Source organism: Chenopodium album, chromosome 12, assembly GCF_948465745.1.
Source record: "Chenopodium album chromosome 12, dcCheAlbu1.1, whole genome shotgun sequence".
Classification (NCBI taxonomy): Eukaryota; Viridiplantae; Streptophyta; class Magnoliopsida; order Caryophyllales; family Amaranthaceae; genus Chenopodium; species Chenopodium album.
In genome coordinates, this window is record NC_137845.1 from 27,863,769 (window position 1) to 27,873,467 (window position 9,699).

A 9,699-nucleotide genomic window follows, 5' to 3' on the forward strand; every position below is an offset into this window, starting at 1 on the left:
TAGTCACCTCACCGCACCAAGCATACGCACATGCCAAGACCACGAACACACGACCCACGGCACACGGCCGCAAGCCGCTGCCACAGCACAGCAGCGCGTGGCTGCTGCTGCCGCGCGTGAGCTGCTGCTGTGCGTGGCTGCTGTCGCGAGTGTGGCCCACCATCGAGGCGGCGCAACCACCGTGGCAGCCACATGCGGGCTGCTTTGCAGCCCGACTCGCCATGGTGGTGCATTGCCTCGTTTTGCGTGCCACTACCTTGGGATTTGATCCCATTTTCGCGAGACAAAAATAATTAATTCTAAATTAATTTTAGAACTAATTTAGTGAGCAAAGTAAAATTTTAAACAAGTCTAACTTAATAAAATTTTCAAAGTGCAATAACCAAAATAATTCCAAGAACCATCTTTAATTAAATTGGTTTAGCTTGGTGAAAAATAAAATTGAGGCAATTTCTCACTTTCAATTTAATCATTTTAAATTAAACTTGAGAATTTGACAAAGTAAAGGGAAGTTGGAAAAAATATGAACTTTAATGTTCAAATGAAAATTCCAACATCTAAAATTTGTGAATCCTTGAAAATTATATCTTCCATCATGAAGATAACCAAATTTCTATCACAAAAATCGAAACTTTATGTTTCTAATCAACTCAAAATGATTAAAATAACAAAGTTCAACTCAAAATAACATGGAATTTAGTAGTTTTCAAAGTTTCAATCACTTATCATAAATAAAGATTGAATCTTTAACACTTAGGAACCCTCAAAAATAAAATTTTCACACTAAAAAGCAATTAGTTTGCAATTATGTGAAAATAAATCAACCTTTAAGCATCAAATACTACCAAGTAAGTGTGCTTTAAGGGGACATAAAAGTGCAGAAAATTATGCAAATAATCAACCATATAATCAACAATTTATGCCATTAATTTCAAGACTTAAAATTTTTCGTCAAAAACGAAAAACCCCTCGAAAAAGGCATTTATGGTCAGAATTTGGCTAAAATCACAGCTCCAACGGGGAAAACCATTTCCAGAACACGTTTTCCACCCAAAATTCACTAGTCTTGGGCGAAAATCTAGGTTCTGGGCCAAATTCGACATTAAAAACAGGATTAAATAAATAAAACCGAGCTACTAATCTAATTAGCAACATAAACCAGAAAATTAAGCCAAAAATAAACCTTGAAAAACATGATTATAAAAATAAACGAGCGGGGCTCCGATACCGCTGTTGGGGTTTGGTGAGTCCGACTCACCGCGGAAACAACCCCTTCCCGAGGAACCACTCGCAATAATTAAAATCACAAAGCATAAATAAATATTCACAAAGAAAAGATAACGAATCTTACCCTCGAAGCGAGCTTCGCCCAAAACCTGGGGCTCTTACTTGAAAGCTACTAGCACGTCAAGCGCCGTGACTCCGACGGTATCCACCCACAAATGGGCGAACACAACTTTCAGGTCTACTACCTTGGGGTTAGCAAGGTCCGACCCAAACCCGAGTGTTATGTGAGTTTAAGAGTTTTCCCAAAAATTATGGAATGCTCTTTTTAACTCCCACTCAAGCACTTTACTCTAAATCCCATGCTTGGTATTTATAGAGGAAAGTATGAGTGAGAATTTCTATCCCATCAATGTGGGATCATGAAATTCCACAAATTAATTTAAAGCTAAATTAAATTAAAATTGCAAACTAATAATAAATCTACAAGTGGCATTACCATGTGAGATGGGTTGGTGAGGACCGCATGGAGAGTAGGGGACCATAATTGCTCCCCACTCAATACTCTCCTTGTGCCACATGTCCTCTCCAACTTACTCCCATATTCCAAGCTTCCCCTTATTCATGGCCCTATGACCCGAGCCAAGCCACGAGCCCGGCCCGAGCCCGGCCCTCACCAGCCCGCACGTGGCCCGCAATCAGCCCGCACCTGGCCCGAGCCCAGCGCGCACCTGACCCGAGCCCAGCCCGCACCAGCTGCTGCTGCGGTTTGGTGCGGCTGCGGCTGCTGCTGTGCCTAGCCGCGGCTGGCCGGGGCTGCTAGCACGGTGTGCTAGCTCGTCTTGCCCCTAGCATTCGGATGCTCGGGGCACACCGATGCTAGGGGTATTTTCGGGAATATGGTCGATTTATTATTATTTTGCGCGTCTCGTCTTTTATCATTTTAGACTCGACTTCCGACGATCGGTTTCGACACTCTAAGCTCGAATTACCGACGTCTAAATATTCAACACTCAGGCATATATTTGCTTGGGTGTGACCCGAAGGGTTCAGTCAAGATTAAGCTGTAATATTAATTATATTAATATTACTGATCGAAAGCGGCCTCCACCCAGGCATTCCGATCACTTGACCTTACTGAATATATCAGCTTTCTAATAATTCTGAACACGCTATCAGAATAATACACTTGTTCGAAGGACATCATTCCTTTCATGATCTTCCGACGTTTGACGTCATTTTGTTTTGATCACAAGACTATTGTTTCAAAAGTCTTGCTAATGTGTTTATGGCTTGATACGTTTATCTAAAATGTGTGCTTTCATTAGACAAACAAGTTTTTAATGTTAATAATACCACCAAGAAATCTAAGACCATTGAGAAAAATGAGACGTACTTGTGGCATTGTCGTCTTGGCCACATTAACATCAAACGCATCAAAAAACTTGTATAAAGATGTTCTTGAATCGTTCGATTTATAATCGTTTGAGAATTGCGAAGCATGTTTATTAGGCAAGGTGATAAAGCAGCTATTCTCCAAGTTGGGAGAAAGGGCAGATGACTTGTTAGGCCTAATAAACACCGATGTATGTGGACCAATGAGCACAACCACAAGAAACGACCATTGATATTTTATCACCTTTATAGACGACTATAGTAGATATGGATATGTCTATCTTATGTCGCACAAATCTGAATCATTTGAAAAGTTCAAAGAATTTCAGAGTGAAGTTGAAAATCAGCTTGGCAAGAAAATTAAAGCCCTTCGATCGGATCGAGGTGGTGAATACTTAAGCCAAGAATTCGATGACCATCTGAAAGAAAAGGGTATACTTTCAGAATTGACACCTCCAGGATCTCCATAATGGAACGAAGTATCTGAAAGGAGAAATCGAACCTTGCTGGACATGGTACGATCAACAATGGGTCTTAGTGATCTTCCTATCTCTTTCTAGGGACACGCACTTCTAACCGCGGCACTAACACTGAACCGTGCTCCATCAAAAGCTGTAGAAAAGACTCCATACAAGCTATGGACGAAGAAACCTCCAAGGTTGTCTTTTCTCAAGATATGGGGATGCGAAGCAGATGTCAAGAAATTAATTTCTGACAAACTTCACCCTAAATCTGACAAGGTTTTCTTTATGGGCTACCCAAAAGAAACCAAAGGGTATTACCTCTACAACAAATCCGAGAACAAAGTGTTTGTTGCTCGCAATGGTGTATTTTTGGAGAAGGAACACTTTTCCAAAATGACAAGTGGAGGAAAATCGAACTCGATGAAGTTCGAGAGGACGAGCAACAAAATCAGAATGACAGTCAAAGTGCTCAAACAGCATCTGTTGACACTGGTTAAAATATTCATAGTCAAACGACAATGCAAATGCTCAATCCGTTACCCTATGTAAGTCTCAGAGGTCGAGGTCTCAACCTGATAAGTATCTTGGTGTTGTATTAACCGAGAATCAGGACATCCTGGTAATGGATGGAGACGAACCGACAACCTACAAGCAAGCGATGGCGAGCATCGACTCTGCTAAATGGCAGGAGGCCAAGATCTAAAATGGATTTCATGTTTGAAAATCAAGTCTGGGACTTGGTTGACTTACACGAAGATTACACACCTACCAGATGTAAGTGGATTTTCAAATTGAAAACCGACAAAGATGGAAATGTATTCATTTACAAAGCTAGAATGGTAGCAAAAGGTTATAGGAAAATTCATGGTAGTGATTATGATAAAACCTTTTCTCCAGTCGCAATGCTTAAATCTGTTCAGATCCTCCTAGAGATTGCTGCATATTACAATTATGAAATATGGCAGATGGACGTCAAAACCGCCTTATTTAATGAATTTTAGAAGAAACTACGTATATGACACATCCTGAAGGTTTTGTAATCAAAACAATGCTGGGAAGGTGTGTAAGCTTAAAAGTCCATTTATGGGATAAAGTAAGCTAGCAGATGTTGGAATCTACGATTCGAGGAAGCCATCAGTAAGTTTGGTTTTATCAAAAATCCAGAAGAATCTTGTGTTTACAAGAAGGTCAGTGGGAGTAACATCGCCTTCCTAGTCTTATATGTCGATGACATATTGCTCGTTGAAAATAGCATTCCAATGTTAAAGTCTGTAAAGGCCTGGCTTGGAAATTGTTTTTCAATGAAAGACTTGGGAGAGGCTCAGTACATATTGGGCACTAAGATCTATAGGGATAGATCTAAAAGGATGATAGGATTGAGCAAGAGTACTTATATCAATAAGGTACTGGCACAACTCAGTATGCGGGAGGCCAAAAGAGGTCACCTACCCATGTCACATGACATAACCTTAAGCAAGAAGTAGTGTCCAAAGACACCTGATGAGCGAGAAAGGATGAATCAGATTTCATATGCTTCGCTAATTGGATCGATCATGTAATATGTACTAGACCAGATGTATCATATGCCTTGAGTGCTACGAGCAGATACCAATCAGACTCAGGAGAGCCGATACCTGAAAAGGAACAAGGATAAATTCCTGGTATATGGTGGCTCAGAAGAATTAGTTGTTGAAGGTTATACCGACATAAGCTTCTAAACAGATAGAGACGATTTCAAATCACAGTCTAGATATGTGTTCTATCTAAATGAAGGAGCGTTTAGTTGGAAGAGTGCCGAGCAGAGCACAACTGCAAATTCTACAACTTAAGCCGAATACTTGGCAGCTGCTGAAGCGGCTAAGGAGGCAGTTTAGATTCGTAAGTTTGTTGGTGAACTTGATGTTGTACCCTCCATCAAGGGTCTAATAGCCCTCTATTGTGACAACAATGAAGCTCTTCCTCAGGCTAGAGAGCCAAGGGAACATCAGAAGGTCAAACATGTCAAGCGGCGATTTCACATGATAAGGGAATGAAAATCAGAGGGTGCGTGGCTTGCTGGGCTAAGGGCAGCAGCAGCCCAGCCTAGCACGCACGAGGTAGCAGCCTAGCCTAGCACAAGGCCGCCATCTAGGCGCGCCTTGGTGCCCAAGGCTGGGGTGCCACGTGGCGGCATGAGAAGGCAGTCGAATGTGGGGAAGCTTGGGGAGGAAGGCATGGTTCCCTCCCCTTGTGGTCCTTACCTAACCTTTCTTCCTATGAATGTCACTTGTTGATTAATTAGTTGTTGGCTATTTTCTTTTATTTTTTATTTAAAAATAAAAAGGAAAAATTGATTTTACCAACTCTCCCACATTGATGGAAGAGTGGATTTCTCACTTGAGTTTCTCGATAAATATCCCACTTGGGAATTGGGAAAACTCACTTGAGTAAGAGCTCAAAAAGGCATCTCCATTTGAGAGAAAACCTTTAAGCTCATTAATTACTCGAGTAGTGCTTTGGTCCGACTTGGCTAACCTCCAAGTAAGAGACCGTTCGGGGTCGCGTTGTGGGTGGATATCGTCGGAGGCCATTGCGCTTGCGAGGCTTAGCTTTCTCAAGTAAGAGCTCCGTTGGTCGAGCGAAGCACGCTACAAGGGTAATTTAGTCATTTCTCTAATCTTGTTATTTATGCATTTTGGTTATATTAATTGTGAGTTTTTGTCCATGGGCTTGGGTTTTATTTCTGCGGTGAGTTAGACTCATCGAAACCCAACAATACTAGCATGTATATACATCGCATAAGAGTTAATAACATGCAAAGTCCTATATAGTTAAAAGAAATAAGCACTGGTACATCTACGAAGCCGGAGGGCGAATACCGAAGGTATCATAAAACCGTAAAGTTCGCGGAGTCACCTCATGTCCAACATCAGCCTCTCCAGCTGTAGGAATAGAAAGAGTAGGACCAGCCCATCTTGGCTCACCCTGCTGAGGCTCCTGCCGCTGTGGCTGCTGCAACGACGATCCAACCTTGTATGTCCCACCGTCCATGAAAGAGGCAACGGGCGTACCCTAACCAGGTGTTCTCATCACCGTACCCTCAGAAGAAGAGCCAGAGTCCTTCAAGACAACAATATGATCCAACCCCTCTCGCCCGTCCCGGTTCTCAACCGAGGTACGACAGCGCCGCAATCCGGATCTCTCCCTCCTACCCTTTGGCCTCAAATGAGTACGAGACGGAGGAACAAACTGAAATAAAACAGCAAGCCAAGTCAAATAAAAGAACATAAAGACAAACACAACACCAGATAAGAAACATACCTCTCTCGCACCACCATCCCGACGGCATGAGGTCTGATGGCTCAACCTCACAAGCTGATAACGAAAGGCGTCCATAGTGATGAGTGTCATTTATGGAACTCATTTGTTCTCTTTTAGGGTGATTTTAGGTTCCTTTTATAGCTCTTTTCTTTCCTATTTCCCTATTTTTGCTCTTTATTTCATTAGTTTGCATTTTTCCTTAGTCGATTTTCTTTTTCATACATTTCTTGGGTTTTCTTGTCTTTTTCCCATTTATTTGTTTGTTTTCTCTCATTTTTCAGGTTAAGATCATTTTCCAAGAATTCCCGAGGTTTCTCCCCGAGTTTTGCATCGATGAGGATGTGTAGTGTCCTCCATTTGAAGCTCAAGTATGGAGATGTGCAAGTTCCTAGTGACCATAGGCCGTGCATTTAAGCCGTGGGGGCACGAATTCTCTTGTTGAACCGACCATCAGGGTCTTTTAGGGTCTTTCATGCTCCGTGTTCATCAAGCACATCAAGTGGAGCGCACAAGGAGGATCAAGAATGAAGGGGAAGAAGCTGCCCTGTTCCCAGGCGTGGGCGCGCGCAACCATAGTGCGGCCGCGCAGCCTAGTGATTAAATTGGTTGATTGATTGAGAGGTTCTTGATTTATTTAGTATTGTGATTAAATTGGTTGATTGATTTTGTGCATGTGTATGGATTGGAAGGAGTGATTAACCTTGTTCTTCATGCTAGATTGCATTGTGTGTTTACATTGATACAGACCATTGGTTTGTAGCTCACATTTATCGATTGAGTTTGGTTTGTGATGTTCCTAGTGGAGTCTTTCGTAGTTAGCGCTAGTTTGACCTCTAGGAGATAGCTTGTCGAGCTCTTTTGATTGCATTATCTATCTTCCATCGTAATACTTAAATTAATAAATCTCCAACCCAATTAGTGCGTATTCATTGCGAGTATATGTGGATCCTAATTCCCTAGTGTTTGATATATCGATTTACTTTGTGTTTGCTTTATTGGTTAGTTGAACTTAGACTTCCTACATTCCTTTTTACGCTTCGAGATAGCGTGACTTTGACAATAGTTAACTTCCACCCATTCTTTTGGGTTCGACCCTTGACTTACCTCGATACTAGTATTTAGGTGTGTTAAGTGTTTACAAATTTAGTTTTGACCATGGGAGGATTATTTTCAACGACCTAGTCTCAACCCTCGTAAAAAATGGCGCCGTTGCCGGGGAGTGGCGTACTTGTTTGCTATTGTTGTTAAGTCTATTTCACTTTATCTCAAAAACACAAAAAGATTTTTCTCTTTAGGCTACATTTGTAGCCGTGCAAGAGAACATGGGAGAAGTCCCAAGGGTGACATTAAAGGAGTTAGGAACTCCGGGTGCATATAAGTATGAGAGCGGGATTGCTCCATCTTCAATTCCGGAAAGTGACTTTGAAATCAAGCCGGCAATGATAACTGTGATTGAAAGGCGACAATATAGTGGTGGAACAAATGAAAGTCCCCTCAATCATCTTAAAGAGTTCGAGAAATATTGCAACACGATTAAGGTGAGCGAGGTCGCACAAGAATTCATAAGGCTCAAGCTATTCCCTTTCTCTCTAATTGGAAGAGCTCAAGAGTGGCTAGACAAGGAAGTGAAGCCTAATTCCTTGAGAACTTGGGATGAAGTCACTAAAGAATTTATTTCCCGTTTCTTCCCTTAAAAGAAAACGGCGGAGGCAAGAGCTTTGATTCAAGGTTACAAGCAAAGGACTGGTGAAAGCCTTTATAAAGCATAGGAGAGATACAAGGAGTATAAACGCGATTTTCCTCATCATGGAATCCCCATTTACCAAATCATTCAAATTTTTTATGGTGGTTTGAGTCCTCAAGGGAGGTCAAGTCTTGATGCCGGAGCCGGAGGCCTAATCATGAAGAAGACCGAAGAAGAGGTTGTTGATATTATTGAGGATGTAGTGAGACACTACATGGATTGGCAAGATGGTGAGAAAGAGCCGACAAATAAGAGTAACACCACAAGATGCTCGATCGATCAACTCAATGCTATCAACAATTTGTCCACGCAAATTTCGGATTTAGGAAAGAGGTGGTATCTATCAAGGTTAAGCTCGAGAGTGCAACTTCACAAGCACCGATTCTTCCCTCCCAAATTAAGGGGAGAAGTACATCTCCTTACCCTAACACTCTTTACTCTTCTTGTTGTATGATTAGTGAATGCTGGTTTTGTGATTTATGTGGAATGAATGGTCATGATGCTTCTTTTTGCCCCTATGTTTCTTGTGATAGAAATGATGAATATGATGGAAATGTGAGTGAGCATGTGAATTATGTTGCTAACAATGATCTTGGACCTAGATTTGATGCTCATAGGAATGTTGGGAATAGGAATTATCACAACCACGGGAACTATGATACTTATAACCGTAATAGTGGTTACGGGAACCAAAGAACCCAAGGGTTTCGTGGTAACTATGACAACCATGGTTATAATGGTCAAAGTCATGGCCAAGGATATAGAGATCATAACCAAGGTTATGGTAACTATAATTAAAATCATGGACAAAATCAAGGTAGGAAATGGGAGTAATCAAAGTAGGGGAAATTTTCAAAACAATGCTCAAAGAGGTACCCCACTCGGATTTATTCCAAAGGCCCAAGGACAATGTGATAGTTTCTATGATCAACCTTCTTCATCTAGGAGTTGGTTAGAGGTTGTCATTGAGAACCAAACCAAGGTGTTGAATTCTCATATAACCCTTAGTAATGAGAAGATTAATGCCATGATGACTTATAGTAAGGGGTTAGAGAACAAAATTTCTCAATTGGCTAGTATGTTGAAAGAGTTTGCTAATCTTTCTTCTTTGACTTCACAAGGCTTAGATCCTAAGAGTTCTATGAATGCGATTGTGACTAGGAGTGGTAAGATTCTTGAGAGTGGAGTTTCTAAGAAGAGTGATGCGAAGGAGAACCCTAGCAAAGATCCAATTGAAAATGAGGGAGATGAGAGTCCTTGGGTTGAGAGAGTTGATAAGGAACAAGTTGAGAAAGTGAAAGAGAAAGTGAGAGAAGTTATCAAACCTAAACTCCCATACACCCAAAAGTTCAATAGGCACAAATTAAATGAATGATTTGGCAAATTCATAGAGATGCTTAGGCAACTTCATCTTACACACCCATTCACCGATGTCATTGACCAAATGTCGAATTATGCAAAATTCCTTAAGGAAATCTTGAGTGGGAGGAGAACATGTGATATGGCGGAAACGGTTAGTTTGATAAAAAATTGTAGTGCCATCATAATGAACAAGATGCCGCCTAAGTTGAA

The 9,699-nt window shown here is 41.3% G+C and overlaps 1 non-coding gene across 1 annotated transcript; it reads right to left on the minus strand.

Annotated features, from left to right (window-relative positions):
- Positions 1-8,090: 8,090 nt before the first annotated feature.
- Positions 8,091-8,196, minus strand: LOC145573401 (small nucleolar RNA R71). The gene has a single exon (XR_014097442.1). It is a non-coding gene; the product is annotated as a small nucleolar RNA R71 (small nucleolar RNA).
- Between the last annotated feature and the right edge of the window lie 1,503 nt (positions 8,197-9,699).